We start from the raw sequence: 23,324 nt of genomic DNA, 5'->3' as shown, positions 1-23,324 counted from the left end.
CTGTACTGTGCTGTAGTGTTCTATGTTCCATACAGAAGAATTTACGTTTTTCCAAACTCGAAGCCAGTCTTCATTAACAAAGGTCATATTAAGTTCTCTCTCCCAATTTTGTTTAATCTTTAGTGATAGGTTCTCTTTTTGTAAGAAAAATAAATTATAAATTCTACTAATGGAACCTTTCACTAAGGGATTCAATTTCAAGATGGTATCCAACAAATCAGATTCTTGTAAATCTGGACACTTAGGTAAATATTGTTGTAAAAATGTCTAACCTGAAAATATTGCAAAAAATGTGTATGAGCGAGAGAAAATTTATTAATTAACTCTTCAAAAGTCATCAATCGACCATCACAAAATATATCTGTAAAAGAATGGATTCTTTTATTTTTCCATAGAAGAAAAATGGGGTCAGTTGTTGAACTAGACAACTTAAATTGTTTAAAATTTAAAAAATTACGAAACTGAACCCAAATCCGTAGGGGTTGTTTAATAACTGGATAGAGATTTAAATTTGGAATTTTAGGGAGCTGTAAAGGTAATGGAGCTCCGAAATTGAAGTTAAATGAAATTGTTTAACAGCTTTTAATTCCAAATCAACCCATAATGGTTTTTGGTTCTTATCAAGCCAATATAACCAAAAACATAATTGTCTGATATTCACAGCCCAATAATACAGTCTTAAATTAGGAAGTGCAAGTCCACCATCTTTTTTAGATTTTTGTAAATGATACTTATTAATTCTTGGTCTCTTATTGTTCCAAATAAAGGAAGAAATAGAGAGTCAATTTGATCAAAAAAAAATTTTAGTTAAGGAGATAAGTATATTTTGGAAAATATATAAAAATCTAGGTTAAATCATCATTTTCACAGCATGGATACGCCCTATTAAAGAAAAAGTAAGTGGATTCCATCTAAATTTCCATCTAGAAAATAGTTGTTTCATGGAGACCATTAAAGGAACTATATTCGCTTTATAGAGATCTTTATATTTTTTAGTAATTATAATACCTAAATATCTAAATGTATTAACAATTCTAAAAGAAATATCATTATATATACTAACAGGGACATTTAATGGAAACAATTCACTTTTATTCAAGTTAAGTTTATATCCTGAAAATTTACAAAAATCTTTAAATGTTTCCAAAAGATTAGGAATTGATTCCTTAAGATTTGAAATAAAAACCAAAAGATCATCTGCTTAAAGAGAAATATTATGTATGGTTCCATTTATAGAGATACCATGAATATTTTTAGCTTCACGTAGTGTTATAGCTAAAGGCTCCAATACAGGATGAAATATTAAAGGACTTAATGGACATTCCTGTCTAGTGCCACAAGAAAGTGAGAAAAAAGAAGACCTGACCTTCAGGCTGAAATCATAGGCAGGCAACGCCGCCAACCATCGATGACCTGTGGCATCCAGTTTCGCCCAGGTCAGGATATAAGTTAGGGGGTTGTTGTCCGTCCTCATCTCAAGTAGACAGCTTATCCACCACCCCCCATTTCAATGCCAGAAATTCCAACTTGTGCGTGGGATAGTTTTTCTTGGAGGGCAACAGACTCTGGCTGGCAAATGCAACGGGCCTCTACCCGGAGCCCTGATCCTAATACAGGGCACCCCCTAAATCCTCTCGGCTGGCATCCATGTGTAGTACATATGGCAATCGGGGGTCTACAAAAGACAACACCGGTGCCTGGGTCAGCAGCTCCTTCAGCGACTGAAAGGCCTCCTCACGTTTTGCATCCCACCTCGGTCCAAAGGGTTCTGATGGATTAAGATACTCTCCACCCTCCTGTCCTTTCTTCCCCCTCCCATTCTTCCTCAAGGGAGGATAACCGCACCATAACCAGATAACCAGATTCAAAGGGTGACTCATTTTGTGTAGCCTTTCACGAATTTCTGATAGTAACCACAGAACCCAAGGAATGAGCACAGAGCGCTCACAGTCTGGGGCCTTGGCCTCGATCTTAGCCGGGTCTGTAGCTACCCCAACCCATGAGACTATGTGCCCAACATAGCTAACAGACGTTTGGTAGAACTGGCACTTGTCCAGGGAAAGTTTTAACCCTTCAGCTTTCAGGCGGTTGAGCACCTTCAGCAGCCTCGCTTCATGTTCTTCCAAGGTGGATCCAAACACTATGAGGTCATCCAAATACACCAACACCTCAAGCAAGTTCATATCCCCCCCCCCCTCTTCTCCATGACCGGCTGGAAGGCTGCAAGTGCTTTCAATATGCCCTGGGGCATCCTTTAGACCTGGAAGAATCCCAGGGGACATATTAATGCCATTTTTCTTTGTCGGCCTTGCTCATGGGGCTCTGGTAATGTCCACTCCAAGTCCAGCACACTGAACCACTTCACACTACTCAAGCAGGCCAGCGCATCTTCAATCCTCGGGACAGTATACTGGTCAGGGACAGTGCGCCTGTTCAGAGTCCTATAGTCCACACACTCCCACATGAACTCCAGCTTCACTGATAAATAACCATCATATGGATAATCACTAGCACTGAGCCCCCAGGTCTCCAGTGCCCTGAATGGTGTCAATGGTAAGTGTTTCAGATACCAGTTATAAAACAAACGATACAACAATGTGACCTGCAACCCGGTGTCGAGTATGGCTTTAGCATAAATACCCTCTATTCGTAGCAACACACTGGAGCATGGACCCACTAAGCCTTTAGGAATAGGACCTTTTTGCTTTCAGGGATTCCTTGGTACATTGCTGGGAACGTGCTCCCCCGAAGACACCAGGCTGTTCCCTCACTGGGTCTCCTCTAGGTTTCCCAATGACTCTCCCTACTGAGGTACCCGGGGGCTCACTCTCCTTCTGGTGTGACAGCTGCTGCCACCAACCCTCCACATTGTCCGTCCCCTTGGGGAATCCACCCCACCCCTATCAGCTCCATCATGTGGGGGGGGTCACACCCACTGATAACAGCCAACATATCTCCGTTCTCAACTCTGCCACAATCTCCTCTACTGCTCCCCGGGGTAGGCTACTTGCGGTCACTTCACTGCAGGCGACTACTACCATGGATTGCACCGTGCTGACGGAGTCCTCCTGTGCCTCCACCATGCTTTCCTCTTCCCGTATCTCTCTAATCAGCTCAACAAAAGGTGGAGGGGCAGCACGTCTTACGAGACTGTCAGAGACCCCAAACAATCAGATCATGGGTCTGGGCACCCCTGGCTATCTGGTCCATTCTTAACTGATTCACCTCAGCCGTCCGAATGACGCCTCTGTGCTGCAAGCAATTTAGCTGCCTTTCTAGCCGTAAATTAAAAGCAGAAAGCTTCTCCCCCTTCTCCCGACGCATGTTCTGAAACACCACTATGAGCTCCATTGGGTTTCCAATTGGGCCAAACTTATTGTCCATTGCTTGCAGATAATCGACAGCTGTCACTATGGGAGGTTTCAACCCGATAGCTCTCACAACGTCAGTGGCCCGCCCATTCAAACTTTCAACCAATCTCTGTCACTTTTCATCATCAGAGCACTGCCATTCATCTAACAACTGAGAGGTCCACTCTGTCCAAGTCTCATGTTCCGCCTCCCATTTAGGGTTGGGCGTTATTCCAGAGAATAGGCGGAGCCTGCTATAGCCGGGACTTTGAACCTGATTTTTCCCTTTATTCACCAGAGAAGTAAGGGTGGTTACAAACTCAGAATTCTCACTCTTCACTGGGGGACGTGGACTGATTAGACATTCCAAATCCAATCACTCTTTCCCTCACTCCTCAGAAACGAGAGAACCCTGTCTTTGAAATCTCCACCCCCAGCTACTGCTACCTCAGCACTGGTAGCGTTAAAACTGCATTTTTACAGCTGCGCCCGCCATTTTATCAAACCTCCGCCCACAATCACAACTTTAACAGTACTTAACAGTGGAATTAACAATTCATCTGGAGTATGAGGATCTACCTCACTGGTTCATTGCTCAGGGTAATCACACAACATCGATGGATCAACCCCAGATGAGCCCCCACAATTGTAACTCTCACTTCAGTTAGTGGCTTAATACAGTGGATGGTAACACCCCCGGTCCGGCCAAACTTAAGAAATCTTGTTTGGGTGGATGCTGCGCAATATGTCCCCTGTTACAAATCAGTAGCACGACATAATAAACAGTACACAATATGTGATTAAACAACTGAGCTTTATAGTTCTTAATTTGACGATATGGTTAGTAAAGAAAACAAAAAAAGAAAAAGAGCCTATTCTCATGAAACAGTCTAATGCATAACATTGGAGCTCACTGATCGTCCACCATCAAACTCCTCCGATTGTCACTGACCTTCGGACCCTCACTCCAAGTCCACTCTGTCCGGCAGACTACCAACTCTCTCCATTCACGTCTTCTCTCCTGATCTCTCCCCGGCAAAAGACTGCGAATTCCCAGATCCCAGGCGCGCAAGAAAGAACAGCATCCCACTCATTGGTTAGCATGCCCCATTATCTCTAGACTTAACCCAAACATTGCTGCTACAGAGAAACCATTACCTGAGCAGTGAAACCTTACAGTGTGTTACATCTAGGTAATTTCTAAGGTAAGGACATGCTCAGCACAGCTTTGTGGACCAAAGGGCCTGTATTGTGCTGTAGGTTTTCTATGTTTCTAATACCGCAATGGTGCCAGTCCAGGATCTGCCATCATGCCAAATGAATATATTTATAGAAACATCTATGATACATTACATGCCTCCTTTCTTAAAAAGGCTAATTGGTCAAAGCCACAACAAGGTAGAAATGAATGTGTAGAAGAATATATACAGAAGATATTATAAAAAATGACACAATATTCAGGATGCTGAAAGAGCAGACTATGGGATATACAATTAGTATTACTGCAAATGGTCTTCAGCCCAAATGTACTTTTTGTACTTCAGGGAGTGCGAAGCGCAGAATCAAATATCGCTGTGATGATTGTACACTCTAGTATCAATTGTTTGGTGACAATAAAGTAAAGTAAATGGCATTTATTAATGTCCCAAAATCAGACCCAGTGGAGACCAGGATTTACATCATACCTTTCCATTTTCTCTGGATGGGCCTGTAAACTCATGTGGATGTGACTAATCTTGTAAAGTGTGAGCTACTATAACTGGCACTCCTGTGGGTTTTAATGTGCGTACACCAATGAGACATTGTGGATGTTACTATTTCAGTAACAGTCAACCTATTTTGTATAAGTGACAGTTACTCACTACACACTTATCAAGGAATTTGGGACAAGAGTGCCTTCAAAACCTGCAGAGATTTGTCCAAGTCACTTACAGACACCTACAACTCAGTAAGTAGCATTGTTATCTTCACTCTACAGCTTATTATGGCTCATCTGGAAATCTTTCCTGAGAGGCTGAAGAGGGGACTGATTGATCATATCGATTAAAACATGTTGGAACTAGTGAAGGTGGAAAGATTTCATGCACTGCCCTCCAATGGACTCTTTGGACATTTACAGACAGATTTTATAGAATTACCTCCGTGTGAAGGGTATAAATATGCTTGGATGATTATTAATATTTCTTCACAATGAATTTCTTGTAAAAAGAATGATGCAGCTACTGCCGTGAATTGTTTATTGAAGGAAATTAACTGAGGTTCGGGATCCCTTGGAAATTGTTTGATGACAACGGTGCCCATTTACTGGGAAAGTAATAAAAAAAGAATGTAAGGCCACACAGATTGACCAACATTTCCATTATAGCTACTACCCTCAGTCGGCAGGCTTAGCAGAAAGGATGAATGGAATGATTAAAAACAAGCTTAGTAAAACATGTGAGTGATTGAAAGTTAACGAGGTGAGTAAAGTCTTTCACTAATTGAAAGAAACGCCAAACTTGTGATAAACTACAAACTCAGCATGATAGAGACAGTGACCAGTCTAAAGAGTAAATCTTTGCTTTAACATAATGAGCAAAAGAACACAGAAGTTGAATCAATCTGCATTGTATGAAGTTTCAAAGCAAACTAAAAGAAAATATTAAAGCACAGACATGAGTTCAAGTGGGCATTCCTGCTACGCTACTAGTGACACCACTATTGGTCCTCTGCACTGGGAAATACCTGCTTCTGAATCTATACCCAAGGAATTACAGCTCACAATGAACAGTTTCTTTATACAGCGCCACCATCTGAACTCAGTAGAATTACAGGACTCCGTGAACAGCGACACCAACTGAACTCCGAGGAATTACAGGTTGGACATGACACGGACTCCACATCGGCCCCTAGTGACTCATGTGAGAATGACAGTGCTGTAACAAAAAGATTGACAGCTATGTCAGATAAAACTATTACTAAATGATACACTGCCAAACTAGTGGCAGATCAATCAACTTTTGCTCAACAATCTGCTAAAGGACAATAAGTGCTCAGGCAACCCTGTAACTCATAATGAAGAACAACTCAAAATGTTTTAAACTTTAAATGTGACATTGTGTACTGCACCTGTATTAAAAATCCCTGCTATAGCTAGACAATTCACCCTGTATGTCAACGAGAAGCACATGACAGCAGTCTTAATTCAAGAACATGTAGACTGACAGCATCCGTTGGTTAGTACTCTGCCAAAGATTTGATTCTGTACACTGTTGGCTCCTCAATGATTGAGAGAGGGATTCAAATGGTTGCTTCTGGAACCGAAGTTTCGGCATCAGGTCACATGTCTCTGCAACTGGAAGGTCAGGGGTTCCTATCAGAGGTAAATGTGTGAACTGACAGATTTCAGTCCTCCCTGTCTGCTAAACCCATACTGGGTATGTGGTTACCAGGCCAACCCCTGGCTGCTGGGCATGCTCCCTGCGTATGAGGAGAAATGGAGAGAGCCATGGCCCTGGAAGTGGTGCTTTTATCTTGCCAATGTTGTGCCCCACATGTGCACTTAGCATCACTACCTCACAGCCCTCTGGTCTGGCGGCACCAAAGATCCATAACCAAGGCTGAAAGATTCTGGATAATTACCTTTCTCGGATATGGGACTGTGAGATTGTCCTGGGAGCTGATTAATATGGCATCAGCTTTGGAGAAAATAGCAAATTAAACCACATTTGCCTTTGATCAAACCCAACAAGCATTAACCAAATTGTCGGCAGAACTGATGGCTGTTCGTACAGCAGCATTACAGAACAGAATGGCTTTGGATTTTATTCTATCAGAAAAAGTGTGGCATATGTGCTGCTATACCTACATATCTGACAAATCAGAAAATATAACTAACTTGGCAAAGGATGTCTGAGAGGCTACCAAAGAGATGAAGAGAGTAGGAGATCAGTACCACCACTTGGTGGGTGTGGATGGTGGCCATTTGGGGCACTGGGAGGACAATGGGTAACTTCTATATTACTGGAAGAGTGCCAAGTACTCTGATTAAGCAGAAATACAGCATGTTCCTAAACTGAAACTAACACTCGGGTATGAAGGAGTGATTGTGCTGTCTGTTTTTAGCCAAAGCTATCACTGGCTCTTGTGCAATGATGGTCTTCCCTTGCAGCAAGTAAAATAAATGCAATTATGATTGATCCACTCAGAGTTATTTGTTATTTGTTATAAAACATAATTAAAAGGTTAGCAAAACAACTTGAGTCTCAGTGTATGTATTGTAAAGGATTAATCTTTGTCACCACCCATGGCCTTGAGCATACGTGACTGGCTGTAGGAGCTGCGACTACAACTGTCAGAATGCAATACAGCTGTGGGAACACAACCATGAGAACATGAAAAGTCAGGTGAAGACAGTAGAAGGACTAGTGAAGAGTGACGACGTGATAAGAAGGAAGACATCACCCCTGCCCCCCCCCCCCCAATGTATGCAAAGAATACTAAGTATGCCATTAGGGACTGATAATTGTGCGGTTTGACAGCCTAGCCAATTTGCTGGCAAACTATAGACAAGCCTGGACAGTTGAGGGATAAAGATGGGACATCATCTCATGTCCATATTAAAGGGTTTATGGTTCCTGGACAATAGGAGGAATCAGAGAAGGGCTGACCACCATCATAAAACACCAACTGGAGCCAATCTCCCAGAAAGATGAGAAAGTAGGGTATCTTAAACACGAGGTGGAGGCATTGACTCAGCATGCTTGACCATGACAGAGGTTGCCCAGGCTAAGAAGATGGAGAAAAAGAGTACTGAGATTGCTTGCTGTCTGGCTAACATCCAGCAGCAGGAAGTGGCCCAGAAGGCTAACTGGCAACCACAACCAGTGAAGAGCCAGTCTCTTATTTCATGGGGTGATGACCCAGATATCCTGGATGAGGGCATTTAGTTTGAAAGTGAGGATTTGGAGGAGAAGCTGGATGGGAACCCAATAATGCCATTGGTTGATGATCGCCCTCCTCCCTATAGCCCCTCCAGTCCTTGAAAGCATGAGTAACTAAGGTTACAACATTTACCAACCAGTCTCCCTCTCCAAACACCCCTCAGTCCACAGGGTTACCCAGCACCCAAGGACAATCTGGCATGCTGGGACACTGTGTTATTCAGCTAGAGGAAGAACAGAAATGGAGATCTGAAACAGTGATTAAGGACCACTCCTCCAAGCAAGTGGTGGACCTGGGGGATCAGTACAGGCAGAAATTGGAGGAACCATTTGCAGCATGGTTGTTAAGGATATGGGATGTGCTATGTTTCATAACTCCAAAACATTAAACTTCCGGTAAGGTGGCTGCAAGTTTAATGGCAGACACTTCTACAGTGTCAACCAAAGGTGTTACTGGCTTTTTAAACATTTTTTATGATTGCAAGACCCAGCAGGACATTTAAAATACTGCAGGTCTACCCCATCAATGAGTTGGTTGAAGGCAGGGAAGCAGAAGGAGCTGGGCCTGGTGCAGAATATGCTGCTGCCTGCGTCAGAGAGGCGTCGAAGGAGTCGATGTGTGAAGACAGTGTGCAGTCTAATGGCGAGTGATTGTCTTTGTCACTTCTGTTGTGATCACAAGACACTTTTGAACATCGTTAAAATGGAATGCTGCGTCCGATTCACTGATTTATTGGTGGACATCAGGGGAGATGTGTAGCCTCAGTTGTAGCAAGGACTAGGCCCTAGGCCACGGTGTTGCCTGTTTACAGCCACCCAGGAAAGAGCTGTCAGGGTCAGTACGCTCCATCGGAGGCAGAGACCTACCCCCTCAGTGCTCGTTGTATTGTGTTCCGTTGCAGACTGCTGCAACATTCATGGACACAAGGTCTTGGACCATAGTTTTAGTGTGTCTGTATTTTACTGATATCATATATGTGCTGTATGTACCTTGTACTGTGTATGATTGTTTTGTACCTTGACTCCAGAGTAACGCTGTTTCATTCAGCTGTGTTCATCATTAGTTGAATGACAATCAAACTTGAACTTGGAACTAACTGAAAGGTAAAAATGTGACCATGAAATGTAAGTCTAACTTCATTTCACTTTAAGCAAGGTGCGTAGGTATGATGTGATGGTGTAATGACCAATATATTTACTATATTACTTTAATATTACTGAAATGTTAAATATAGTAATTTCTCTGCTTAGCTATAAACTACAGTTCAATGATGAATGCATCTCAATCACCTACACAGATACGATTACTATATAGACATCCATGGCATAGTAAATTTTAAATTGACCCATTTGGGCCTAAAGATCTAATTGCCGTGAAAGATTTCTTACTCTTGTGGGATATCATCTTTCTTGACGGGGGGAATCACTTCGCTTGGCAGGTGAAATTTGTGGCTGTGAAACAATCTCAGGTTCCGGGGCCTCCTCCATGGTGGTTGTAGGAGTTGACTCTGGGGCTGCTAGACGTGGTTCTGACAGCTCTGGACACCTTTCTTCTCTAATGATTGACTCTGCTCTCCTCAACTGATCGAAGTGTCACTTCCAGATGACGTCAGACACAATCTCCACTGTGTAGGAGAGTGGGCCAGTTCTGTCCTTAATCTTTCCAAGTACCCACTTTTTGATCACCTCGCTAGGACTGCTTGTCCAGGAGTGAAACATCGGATCTTGTTGTTTGAGGAGCCCTCAGATGTTTGTCCTGCATATCAGTTTTGAGATTAGGTTTGCAGATTACATTTGAGGAGACCCGAGTGTGAATGCCGAGGGGTGACCCGAGAATCACATGGGTGGTGAGTTGTTGGTTATGGAGTGTGCTGTGATGTGATATGCAAGGAGGAAGTTGGCGAGCTTCTGATTCAGTGTCAGTGTTGCGTGTTCTGCTGACACTGATTGCAGTGCGTTCTTTGTTCTGGACAAATCTTTTCACCAAGCCATTTGTAGCTGTGCAGATATACTGTGATGTGTCTTATTCCATTTATTTTTAGGGATGATTGAAACTGTTCTGCAACAAACTGTGGTCCATTGTCACTGACTAAGTGTTCTGGAACACCAGTCCTTGACAACACATCAACAGTGTTATTGGAAACACTTCTACCCACTTTGTAGTTGCTTCCATTACTACCTAGAAATTTGTGCCTATGAAAGGTCCAGCAAAATACACATGAATCCTCTGCCAGGGCAGAGGGTATTGATCTACCTTCAGGACTGGGTTGATGGTGACCCTGAAATCACCACAAATCCTGCAGATCCATTCTTCCTGGCTACTGGAACCACTGGCTTTACCCATGGGCTCCACTCAACCTTGGAAAGAATTCCTTCAGCCTCCATGAAATCTAGCTCACTGGCTACTTTATCCCGGATGGTATAGGAAACTGAAAAGGCTTTGCAGAATTTAGTTGTGGCATTTTCATTTGAAACTATTGTACCCTTGATATATGTTTCAGTTTACCATGTCATCCTTGAACACGGATGTGGCAAAATCCAGTCCCTTTCTTAATTTGCTTGGGTTGAATCTATTGTAGGGGATGTGGCATGCAAATGGTGGATGGATCTCTAATCAAGCTGTCTCAGCCAATCATGCTCCACAATGCTGGCCCTCCTGTTTTTACCACATACAAGCCCAATGTGACCTATTGGCTGTTGTATTTCACTGTTACGAATATCTACTGATGACTTAACGTACAAAGGTAGTCTTCCCTTGCAAGTAATAAACACAAAAATAATTTGGTATGTTGTAGTCTGTCACTGTCTATTTAAAAGACCCAGCTGAGTGGTACATTTCAGAATTTGAAGGCTCCACCAAGATTCGGTTGCCTAGGCTCAACAGCGACATGGGGAATTCCACGAATGGGGCTGCCTGGGGGGAAATCCTCAGGAGAAAGGTTCACTGAAAAGTGAGTTTCTATTTGCTGCTGCTGACATTCCCTCTTGGCAGTGAGACTTTGGGTTCCGTTTCGCCTTCACGCTATACACTGCAATCAACGCATTGGTCTTGAGTTGGTCGGTTTCTCTTGTCCTGATTCCAATGATAGATAGATAGATAGATACTTTATTCATCCCCAAGGGGAAATTCAACATTTTTCCAGTGTCCCATACACTTATTGTGGCAAAACTAATTACATACAGTATTTAACTCACTATAAATATGATATGCATCTAAAATCACCCTCCCAAAAAGCATTAATAAATAGCTTTTAAAAAGTTCTTAAATAGTTTACCAAAGTGCATTGAGTGGTAACTTAAGCTCAGTCCTAACCCCGGCACTTTAACATGTCTTGCCCCTGGTGGTTGAATTGTAGAGCCGAATGGCATTGGGGAGTAATGATCTCTTCATCCTGTCTGAGGAGCATTGCATTGACAGCAACCTGCCGCTGAAGCTGCTTCTCTGTCTCTGGATGGTGCTGTGCAGAGGATGTTCAGGGTTTTCCATGATTGACCGTAGCCTACTCAGCGCCCTCCACTCCGCCACCGATGTCATACTCTCCAGTTCTGTGCCCACGACAGAGCCCGCTTTCCTTACCAGCTTATTAAGACGTGAGGCGTCCCTCTTCTTAATGCTGCCTCCCCAGCACGCCACCACAAAGAAGAGGGCACTCTCCACAACTGACCGATAGAACATCTTCAGCATCTCACTACAAACATTGAATGACGCCAGCCTTCTGAGGAAGTACAGTCGACTCTGTGCTTTCCTGCACAGGGCATCTGTGTTGGCAGTCCAGTCTAGCTTCTCATCTAACTGCACTCCCAGATACTTGTAGGTCTTAACCTGCTCCACACATTCTCCATTAATGATCACTGGCTCCATATGAGGCCTAGATCTCCTAAAGTCCACCACCATCTCCTTGGTCTTGGTGATATTGAGACACAGGTAGTTTGAGTTGCACCATATCACAAAGTCCTGTATCAGTTTCCTATACTCTTCCTCCTGACCATTCCTGACACACCCCACTATGGCTGTGTCATCAGCGAACTTCTGCACATGGCAGGACTCCGAGTTATATTGGAAGTCTGATGTGTACAGGGTGAACAGGACCAGAGAGAGCACGGTCCCCTGCGGCGCTCCTGTGCTGCTGACCACCGTGTCAGACCTACAGTCTCCCAACCGCACATACTGAGGTCTGTCTGTCAAGTAGTCCATTATCCAAGCCACCATGTGTGAGTCTACTCCCATCTCCGTTAGTTTGTGCCTTAAGATCCTGGGCTGGATGATGTTAAAGGCACTAGAGAAGTCCAGGAATGTAATCCTCACAGCACCACTGACCCTGTCCAGGTGAGAGAGGGATTTGTGCAGCAAGTACATGGTAGCATCCTCCACTCCCACCTTCTCCTGATACGCAAACTGAAGAGGATCCCGGGTGTGCCTGGTTTGTGGCCTCAGATTCTGTATTATCAGCCGCTCCATGGTCTTCATCACGTGCGACGTCTAAACAACAGGTCTGAAGTCATTCATCTCCCTTGGTTGTGATTTCTTTGGTACCGGGACAATACAGGATGTTTTCCACTGTCTGGGTACCCTTCTCTGCTCCAGGCTCATGTTGAAGAAGCGCTGAAGGGGTTCTCCCAGCTCAGACGCACAGGCCCTCAGTAATCGTGGGGATACTCCATCCGGTCCAGCCGCCTTGCTGGTACAGATCTTCCTCAGTTGACCTTTCACCTGTGCAGCCGTAATCTTGGGCATGGGTAAGGTCTCCTGTGAGTGGCTATTTTCCTGAGAAGGAAGTGAGAGGGAGGACGAGTAGAGAGACAAGCCTGGTGTGGAGTTCTGCGGTGAGGATGAGATTGTGCTATCGAACCTATTGAAGAAGTTATTCAGCTGGTTCGCTTTCTCCACATCTCCACTTATGTTTGCCCCCCGCTTTGTACCGCAACCGGTGATGATCTTCATCCCGTCCCACACCTCCTTCATGCTTTTGTTCTGCAGCTTTTGTTCTAGCTTCCTCCTATACTGCTCCTTTGCCCCCCTGAGCTGTACTCTGAGTTCCTTCTGAACTCTTTCAAGCTCCAACTGATCGCCATCTTTAAAGGCCCTCTTCTTCTGGTTTAGGAGGCCTTTGATGTGGCTAGTGATCCAGGGCTTATTATTGCGATAGCAGCGAACAGTTCTAACAGGAACAACGGCGTCCACGCAAAAGTTAATATAGTCCGTTGTGCAGTCAGTGACCTCCTCAACGCCCCCACAGAGCCCCCCTTGCCGTACATCCCAGTTGGTAGTACCGAAGCAGTCTCTCAGGGCCTGTTCAGCTTCAGGAGTCCACTTCCTAAAAGAGTGTGTGGTAGTGGGATGCCTCATCACAATTGATTTATATCTGGGCTGTAACAAAACCAGGTTGTGATCTGCTTTCCCCAGTGCAGGCAGCGGGGAGGCACTGTATGCGTCCACTACGTTTGCATACAGCAGGTCAATAGTCCTATTTCCCTTGGTGTAACAGTCCACATACTGGGAGAAAGCAGGTAGTGTCGTGTCCAAAGCCACATGATTGAAGTCCCCTGTGATTAACACCAGTGCCTCAGGGTGCTGTGTCTGAAGCCTAGCAACAGCGGAGTTGATGACATCACACGCTTCCGTTGCGTCGGCAACCATTATGTTCAGTGTGATGACAGAAATCTTGAGCAATAAAAGGGGTGCACAAACAAATTCAGTGTCAGAACACTTTCGCAGTTCGTAGCACCTGGGATGAGTGGAATTTTACTGACGTAATAGAGACAGGAAATCAGTCCAATCATGACAGTGTTCCAGGGAAGCTGGGCACTGAAACATTTGTTAAAACAGGGCCTTCTCATCTTTTTAACACTGTTTTGAGGTTTGGGAGTTTTTCTGCCTGAGTGCAGGCTTAGATACTACTCCAAAAATAAGCCTATTGTAGTGATAAAGCACTTCATAAGCATTTATGGTGAGAAACACTTTGGACTCTTCCATCTCCATCTTCAAGTAGTCCTCAGCTAAGCCCACGAAGGGTAGCCCATGGGGGGAGTGTACTCTGTTGATTCTCCAACCAATGAGGGGTAGGATACTTCCTGATCTCTCACCCTTGAGGTATTGTGGAAAGCCCTTAGAAACCTTGAGCAGCATGATCCTGCAACCTCCAGCCTGTTCCCATAGAGGTACGGTCAGGTCTCCTGGCATATATGCTTAGCGACCCTTTCTCAGCCGGTGAGACCTGAAGCTTTACATACCCACTGGGGAAACTGAAGTGTCCAGTGATGGATTCTAGAGTCGAGCACACTGTTATCCTGGGTGACACAGACAAGTGGAGAAATCCCTGGGTTATGATAGAAGGACTAGGAGGGTCACTCATCCCGGCCCAGGTGGTTACATTAAGGGTGGTTCTCGACTCAACGAGCAACTAACCCCTATGTCAATGCTGGTTGTGGCACCTCCAGCTGCATTTTGGGTACAAATGTGCTGAAAAGCAGGCCAATAGGAACCATTTTACTTTTCGGGTGGCTTGAGTGATGGTACCAGTGGGACTGTTGAAAGGGAGCCCTTCATCATTCTTCCCTTGATTAAGGTGATAAACATCAGGCATTACCGCACCGTGTGACTGTAGTGTTCTTGTGCAGGTGTAGGAACTCTGAACTAAACACCGAGTTAAACCGTAGTCAACGAAGGCAAGATCACAGTAAGATTAACCGTTTACTGTTCACTCTTCCACATTAACATATGGTGAAAACTGTTGATAAAACAATACAAAATATATACAGTATCTGTTTCCTTCTTGGCATCACATTTACATCATAAATACTTGTAAAAATAAAACTACATCAAACTATAGTACAACATACAGTCAGAACCTACCTACGCCATCAACAACTTTAAATACACTTCAACACAAACTATCCAGCAACGCTTTCAATAGCACAAGAAAATAAACTTTATCAACCGTCATTACTTTTAACAGAATCAGTGTTAACATTTTTACTCCAACATATCGATTATCTTATGAACTTACAGCATTGCTTCTATGATGTTTCTTAGTGCATAGAATGGAACTTTTCTCACTCTGAACCTGCACACTCAAGCCCCCGCCTTCCCGTTTCTCCAAACCGGTATTTACCCACAAGATGCGGCAAAACTGGGTGTGACGTCATCGCATGCCCCGATACATCACAGACAACAAATTTACTTCCGACAACTGCAACGTAGTTATCAATCTTAACTTTAACCAGAAAATAGTTACAAACAAATTACTAAAGTGAAAATGTAATAAAGCTAAACAACTGCCTTAAGGGCAACACAGTGACAGAAATAGAGATTAGAGGATCTGTTGAAGGAGGCTGGCAACATCCCCCAACAGTCTAGCGTAGCCAGTGCAGAAGGGTGTTGGAAAATGGTGATTGACGATGAACTTTAGGCAATTAAATAAGCATAGACTGCCCCTCAGCAGCTGTCCTGGATGTAATGACCATTGTAGAGGGGTGGGAAGGGGAAGCATTGGAGTGCTGTAGTGGATTTGGCCAACATTTTCCTTTCCATTCCCATTCCCCTGAGCCCCAAGTCCCAAGACTAGTTTGCCTTTACGTGGAAGGTAGACATATCCCAGGGACACGTTCACAGCCCAACCTTGTGCCATGGGAAAGTAGTCCAAGACTTTCAGGGGATCTCGCTCAACCCAACCATTTCGGTAAGCCATGACACAGATGATATCCAGTTGCAGAGCCCCTCAGCAGAGACAGCAGAGGGAGTTGCTAGACATGACGGTCACTTCCCTAAGCAAGAAGGATGGTCTATTAATCCCAACAAGATCCAAGGCCTGAACCAGAATGTGTTGTTCCTGGAAATACAAAGGCATTCTGGATATCAGAAGATACCAGACAAGGCCAAACAAAATATTTTGGGCAGTAGTCTAAAGAGGAGGCCTAACATTTTGTGGGGCAACTCAGGTATTGATGACTATTCCTCACCTATTATCGACTAGCTACAGGACTGATCAATGGGCTGCTGAAACCACAGGTTAAACTATTTGCAGAAATATTGCAGCAGGCAGTGGACAACTTGAATTCCAGATCTGCAGGTCAAGGAGGTTCCTCGTTGTTTCTTCCCCCCCGCCACCCCCCAAAAATAGAGGAGAGCTGGAAAACGAGTTGGGAAAGTACAGGTACAACAAACAACGTGGTTGTAGGGCACTGTGGTGCGGGGGCCAGGCAATACACAGTGGGGGACGTACCTGGGAGAAGATATCTGAACACCCAATGACTAACTAGAAATGAGTGGTTTGTGTCAATTATATTGCGGCATTTGAGGAAAAGGTGTGGACACATGGACTCTATCCCTGCACTTTGTAGCAGCAGCTAATATCATACCAATATGTTTATCGTCCGAACATTGTTTGGTGTGCTGTCGAATTCTGATTTACTCAGGCATAGGATCATTGATCCCTGTCCCCCTGAATGACACCGGATACCAGACATTGTCCCTTTGGAATGTGTGAGAAACCAGATCATCCAGAGGAAACACACATGGTTACAAACTCCTCACCGGCAGTGTGGGAATCCAACCCTGGTCACCTGTACTGTGAAGTATTGTGTTAACCACTACACTACCGAGCCGTCCCCATGAATCCATCATTTACCTGTCAACTAAGACTGGTGATGTAACTAAATAGGTGTCAGTTTAAGGCATATGATCAAAAAGTGACCAATGTTGAATGTAATGCCATGATCCAGGAATTAATTATTGTCATTGCCATCATGACCTTTCATATAGCTTGCACACCTCTATGCAGCTTACTGGTACAGAGCAGTGGGGCTCTACTACAATGGGAATGCAGTGTACTGTTTGTCTCCCAACTGGGTGTGCAGATCTCATGTCTATCTTTGCCAGGCTGGCCTGGCTGCTACTGGCTGGGGTGTGTTGTTCCGTACGTGTCTCACATTCACCTGACTGACCACATGACTCGCAGGTCAAAACATCAGAAAATGGGCATCATGGAGGTCTATCAGTTTGGGATGATAGCTTTTCCTTGTATAGTAATTTCCGGTTATCAAGGGAGGTTATCCTGATGTCCAATGAGACTGCACAGGCTTGGGAACAAACAAGGCAGGTGCTGATGTGGCTTTTGGTTGAGAAGGTAGCTGTGAGGACAGAACAGAACTACATTGGATTATATCCTGGCAAAGGTAGAAGGAGCCTGTGCCATTGTAGGCTGGAAGTGCTGTACACACATTCCTGATAAGTCAGAAAATACAACAGATTTGGCTGATCATATCCATGGTTGGTAGATAAGATGCACAAGGTAGGAGATCTGTTCCATAAGTATTATACTCTGGGAGGGGGCTGGAGTCTCTGTGGAGTGCTAGGAGGCTAGCGGGCTGCCATAGTGCACTGGGATGTTGCTATAGCCATTATGCTTTGCTGCTTAGTAGTTTTGCTTGTAATGTGGTGATGCGCACATGGGGTTATATTGAAGCCTGCAGGCCAGATGTAACAAGGTTGCGACATTCATGTATTAGAATGTATTGTAAAGACCCAATTTTGTGTGTGTTGAATGTTTTCACTATCTAGGCCTCGATTGTATGGGACTGCAGGAGTTTTGATTACGACCGTGAGAATACAATACGACTGTAGGAATACAGCTGTGTGAATATGGAAGTCAGGTGAATAGAGGGCTGGAGTTTGTGAAGTATGGTGACAAGTGTTGATTGGCATGGTGGTTTGAGCTGGAGCTAATGTATTGGTCCACTTACTGCAGCATTCTACATCAGTGGAAAGGGTATAAGAGTTTATTAGTTGGGGACTTGGTAGTCTTCAAGGCCTCACAGAAGGGATGGTCATGAATGGCACTGCAGATCGACTGGGAGGTGTTTTGCAGTGAGGGGACCCATGCACACCTAGATAAGTATTTTAATGCTTGCTATTCTTTCTTAATAAACCAAGTTTAAAAATTCTAAGTAGATAATTGTCTTTCAGTCGTACTGAGCAAAATCTGCAACCCCTTTTGGTGTAACATAACAACATGGACAAGACCAAAGAGATGATCAAAGGTCTTTCCCATATTCCCATTCTGACATGTCAGTCCATGGCCTCCCCTACTGCCGTGATGAGGCCACACTCAGGTTGGAGGAGCAACACCTCATAGTCCATCTAGGTAGCTTCCAACCTGATGGCATGAAAATTAATTTCTTGAACTTCTGGTAATTGCCCCCTTTCACCATTCCCCTTTCTCAGTTCCCTTTCCACCTCATCTCCTTACCTACCCATTACCTCCCTCTAGTGCTCCTCCCCCTTCCCTTTCTTTCATGGCTTTCTGTCATATCCTATCAGATTCTCCCTTCTCTGGCCATTCATCTCTTTCACCAAGTGACTTTCCAGTTCTTTACTTCATCCTTCCCCCTCTCCTGGTTTCACCTATCACCTACTACATTCCTCCCCCCCCACCTTCTTTCACAGACTTCTCGTGTCTTTTACCGGTCCTGATGAAGGGTTCCAGCCTGATATGTGGACTGTTTACTCTTTTCAATAGATGCTGCCTGGTTTTCTGAGTTCCTCCAGCATTTTGTGTGTATTACCAAAGAGATGATTACAATTTTAGGAATGTGCGGACTGTCCATTCCTCACTGGCTCTTTCTCAAGATGTTAGAAAACAGATACACATGCCTCGAGTTGCTGCTAGATTCTATTGAAGATCAATGTACACAAACCTGTTCTGCAAGGGAGAGCGAGGTACATAAGTAAGCCCTGCACAACCTGTTTGTTATTAATGAAGTCAGTATGAGGAAAGAGAGAGTGAGCGAGCATATAGTTTCCAGCAATATAAATTGTGTAAAAGTGGGTCCGGGCACAAAAAAAAATAAGGTATGAATACAACGTCATAGAGAGCCACAGCACAGAAACCAACAGGCCCCTTGTGAAACCTGGTCCATGCCAAGCTATTATTCTGCGAAGTTGCATACCTTTCCTATCCATGTACGCTAAGTATTCACCCCTCACCCCATCCTGCCAGTTTTCATGCTTTATTGCTTTACAACATTGAATCACAATGTATTTAATTTGGCTTTTTTGACATTGATCAACAGAAAAGACTACTTTGTGTCAAAGTAAAAAACGCATTTCTACCAATTAGTCTAAATTCATTACAGTTATTGAACACAAAATATTTGATTGCATAATTACTTACCATCTTCAAGTCAGTATTTAGTAGTGTTACGAAGGAAGAACAGCTCTGATGGGCAGAAGGGTGCAGGGTTTCCCATGTCCCCCTCCCCTGGGAGAATTACAAACCGTTACTGTTGCCAGGCTGCTAATGAGAGAGAAGGAGATGGAACTAAAACATACTTGGACTGGAACGTTTGCTTCAGAGAAGGGAGAGATAACACAGGGAGGAAGAGATTTGTTGTTCCACCATATTATGACTCCTGTAAGACTCACAGCTCTGGAGAGGGCTGTTTACTTGGTACTATTCTGTTCATTAAAAGTCCTCAGTGAACAGCCGGAGTGGGCTGGTTTGATGGGCTAAGCCATTCAAAACTGATTGACACTTGAGACCCTGTGAGTCGCGATAAAAGTGAGGTCTGGGGAGACACCCCGCAGACACACCAAGAGACACACTAGTGAGCACTGCTTAAGGATTGGAACCCACGAGAAAAGTGTGGGGCATCGGAGACCAAACGAAGGATCGGTCAATTTTAACTCACAGTGTTTATAGCGAGGCCAGTGGGGGCTTGTATGTGTGTCCACCCTTGCCTGTTTGATGAGTCCACCATAGAAGAACCGTCTAGCTAAAGGACAGAGGGGTCATACCTGAATGCCCACAACAACACATCGAACGATCAAGATCATAAAGGAAGGTTTGACTGACTAGCTGTCACTGTTTGCTCTCTCTCTCTCTCTCTCTCTCTTTCTCTCTCGCTCTCGCTCTCTCTCTCTCCAACAATTACAACACATCGACCAACAACTACCTCAGCCTGCATGAACTGAACTGAACTTAATATTTCCATGTGACAGTTCATTATCCCCTAGGCAACGATAGAGCTTGTTTATTATTGACTATTATTATACCCACACTTTTAGGTTTAGTATTGCTAACGTGTATTTTCTGTATATTTGCATTGATATTAATTTGTATATTTTTACTAATAAACACTGTTGAAAATAGTACCACCAGACTCCAACGGATACTTCTATCTTTGCTGGTAAGACACCCAGTTACGGGGTACGTAACAGTAGAAGCGCCTTTGGCAGCAATTACAGCCTTGAGCCTGTGCGGATTTGTCTCTATCTGCTTTGCACATCTGGACACAGCAATTTTTCCCCATTCTTCTTTCTGAATTCTGCTCAAGCTCTGTCAGACTGCATGGAGATCTTGAGTGAACAGCCCTTTGAGGTCTGGACTCTGCCCTGGCCACTCCAGGACATAAACTTCACTGTTATTAAGCAGTCTGCATCAGGATTTCCTCCCGGATTGCCATGTTTTGCTGCATTCATTTTACCCTCCACCACACAAATCTTCCAGGGCCTGCTGCAGTGAAGCATCCCCACAGCATGATGCAGCCACCACCGTATTTCATGGTAGGGATGCTGTGTTTCTGATGATATGCGGTGTTTGGCTTACAACAAACATTGCATTTTGTCTGAAAGCCAAAGGTTTCATCAGACCACAGAATCTTCTCCCAACTGACTTCAGACAGACAGACATACTTTATTGATCTGGAGGAAAACTGGGTTTCATTACAGCCGCACCAAGGATAGTGAAGAAATAAAGCAATATAAAACCATAAATAATTAAATAATAATAAGTTAATTATGCCAAGTGGAAATAAGTCCAGGACCAGCCTATTGGCTCAGGGTGTCTGACACTCTGAGGGAGGAGTTGTAAAGTTTGATGGCCTATGACACTCAGTGTTGCATCTTGGTGGTATGAGTCTCTGGCTGAATGAACTCCTGTGCCTAACCAGTACATTATGGAGCGGATGGGAGTCATTGTCCAAGATGGCATGCAACTTGGACAGCATCCTCTTTTCAGACACCACTGTCAGAGAGTCCAGTTCCACCCCCACAACATTACTGGCCTTACGAATGAGTTTGTTGATTCTGTTGGTGTCTGCTACCCTCAGCCTGCTGCCCCAACACACAACAGCAAACATGATAGCACTGGCCACCACAGACTCGTTGGACATCCTCAGCATCGTCCGGCAGATGTTAAGGGACCTCAGTCTGCTCGGGAATTAGAGATGGCAAACAGAGTCTCCCACATGCCTTTTGGCAAACTCTAGCTGAAACTTCATGTGAGTTTTTCTCAGAGTTGGCTTTCTCTTTGCCACTCTCCCATAAAGCTGAGACTGGTGAAGCACCCGGGCAACAGTTGTTGTATACACAGTCTCTTCCAGCTCAGCCACTGAAGCTTGTACCTCCTCTAGAGTTGTCATAGGTCACTTGGTGGCTTCCCTCACTAGTCCGGCCTGCGCTGGGTAGATCTACAGCTGTGCCATATTCTTTCGATTTTTTTTTTGATGATTGACTGAACTGTAAGTGACTTGGAAATGTTCCTGTATCATCTCCTGACTTGTGCTTTACAATAACCTTTTTGCAAAGTTGCTTGGAGTGTTCTTTTGTCTTCATGGTGTAGTTTTTGCCAGGATACTGACTCAGCAACAGTTGGACCTTCCAGATACAGGTGTATTTTTACTACAATCCATTGAAACACCGAGACTGTACATAGGTGATCTCCATTTAACTGATTATGTGACTTCTGAAACCAGTTGACTACACCAGTGTTGATTTGATGTGTCACATTAAAGGGGGTGAATACTTGTGCAATCAATTATTTTGTGTTTTATATTTGTAATTAATTCAGATCCCTTTGTAGAGATCTGTTTCACTTTTACATGAAAGAGTCTTCTTTTTTGATAATCAGTGTCAAAAAAAGGCAAATTAAATCCACTGTGATTCAAAGTTACAAAACAAAAAAACATGAAAACTTCCAGGGGGGAGGTATGAATACCTTTTATAGGGACTGTACTTATCCAACTTTCCTTTAAATATTGAAATCGAACCCATATCAACAATTTTGGCTGGTAGCTCGTTCCACAATCTCACTGACCTCTGAGTGAAAGCATTTCCCTTAAATATTTGACCTTTCACTCTCAGCCCATGACTTCTCGTTCTAGCCTCACACAACCCCAACCTCAGTGGTTGCAAGCCTGCTTGCTTTTATCTTATTTATACCCTCATAATTTTGTATACTGCGATCAAATATTCCTTCATTCTCCTACACCCCTAACCTATTCACTCTTCCCCAATAACTCAGATCCTCAAGTCCTGAGGACATCCATGCAAACTGTGTCTGCACTCTTTCGAACTTATTGATATCCTCCCTGCAGGAAGATGACCAGAACTGCATACAATATGCCAAATTAGGTCTCACCAACATCTTACACAACTAACAACGTAACATCATAACTCTTGTACTTAATACTTTAATTTATGAAGGCCAATATTGCACAATCTCTCTTTATGACCCTATCTACCTGTGGCACCACTTTCAAGGAATTATGGATCTGTATTCCCAGTTTCCTTCTGTTCTACCGTACTCCTCAGTGCCCCCACATTCACTGTGTAAGTTCGACCTTAGTTTGTCCTCCCAAAGTGCAATACCTCACAGTGTCTGCATTAAGTTGCATCTGATATTTTTCAGCTCATTTTTCCAGCTAGTGCAGATGCCACTGCAAGCCTACTAGCCTTCCTCCCTGCCAACTCTGCCCCAATTCTGGTGTCACCTGCAAATTTTGCTGATGCAGTGTACCAAGATTAAAGATTCAAGATACGGCTTTATTTAAGATGGCACAACTGAACGCATGAGACAGCTCACCGGTAGTTAAAAAGGTAAGAAATCCCACTAAAAATCACTAAAAACACATTTTCTGACGTAAAATTATCACCCCAAGCAGCGGGGTGAGCGAACATAGAACATAAAAGATAGAAAACCTACAGCACAATACAGGCCCTTTGGCCCACAAAGTTGTGCCACACATTCCAGTGCCAACGTAGCATGCTCATAAT

General features: G+C 44.0%; 1 protein-coding gene across 2 annotated transcripts in view; it reads left to right on the top strand.

The window, feature by feature from the left end:
- LOC132381975 (uncharacterized) overlaps positions 1-23,324 on the top strand; it is a 76,510-nt gene that overhangs the window by 8,301 nt on the left and 44,885 nt on the right. The window contains exon 1 of one of the 2 annotated variants that reach the window (XM_059951692.1): positions 23,017-23,147. The exons of the other annotated variant lie outside the window; for it this stretch is intronic. The gene's annotated coding sequence lies outside the window, so the exon portion shown is untranslated. Of the gene's footprint in view, positions 1-23,016; positions 23,148-23,324 lie in introns of those variants that run through there. 2 annotated transcript variants of the gene reach the window in all.

Source organism: Hypanus sabinus, chromosome 27 (assembly GCF_030144855.1).
Source record: "Hypanus sabinus isolate sHypSab1 chromosome 27, sHypSab1.hap1, whole genome shotgun sequence".
In the NCBI taxonomy this organism is placed as follows: Eukaryota; Metazoa; Chordata; class Chondrichthyes; order Myliobatiformes; family Dasyatidae; genus Hypanus; species Hypanus sabinus.
This window is presented reverse-complemented; position numbering and strand designations above follow the sequence as displayed.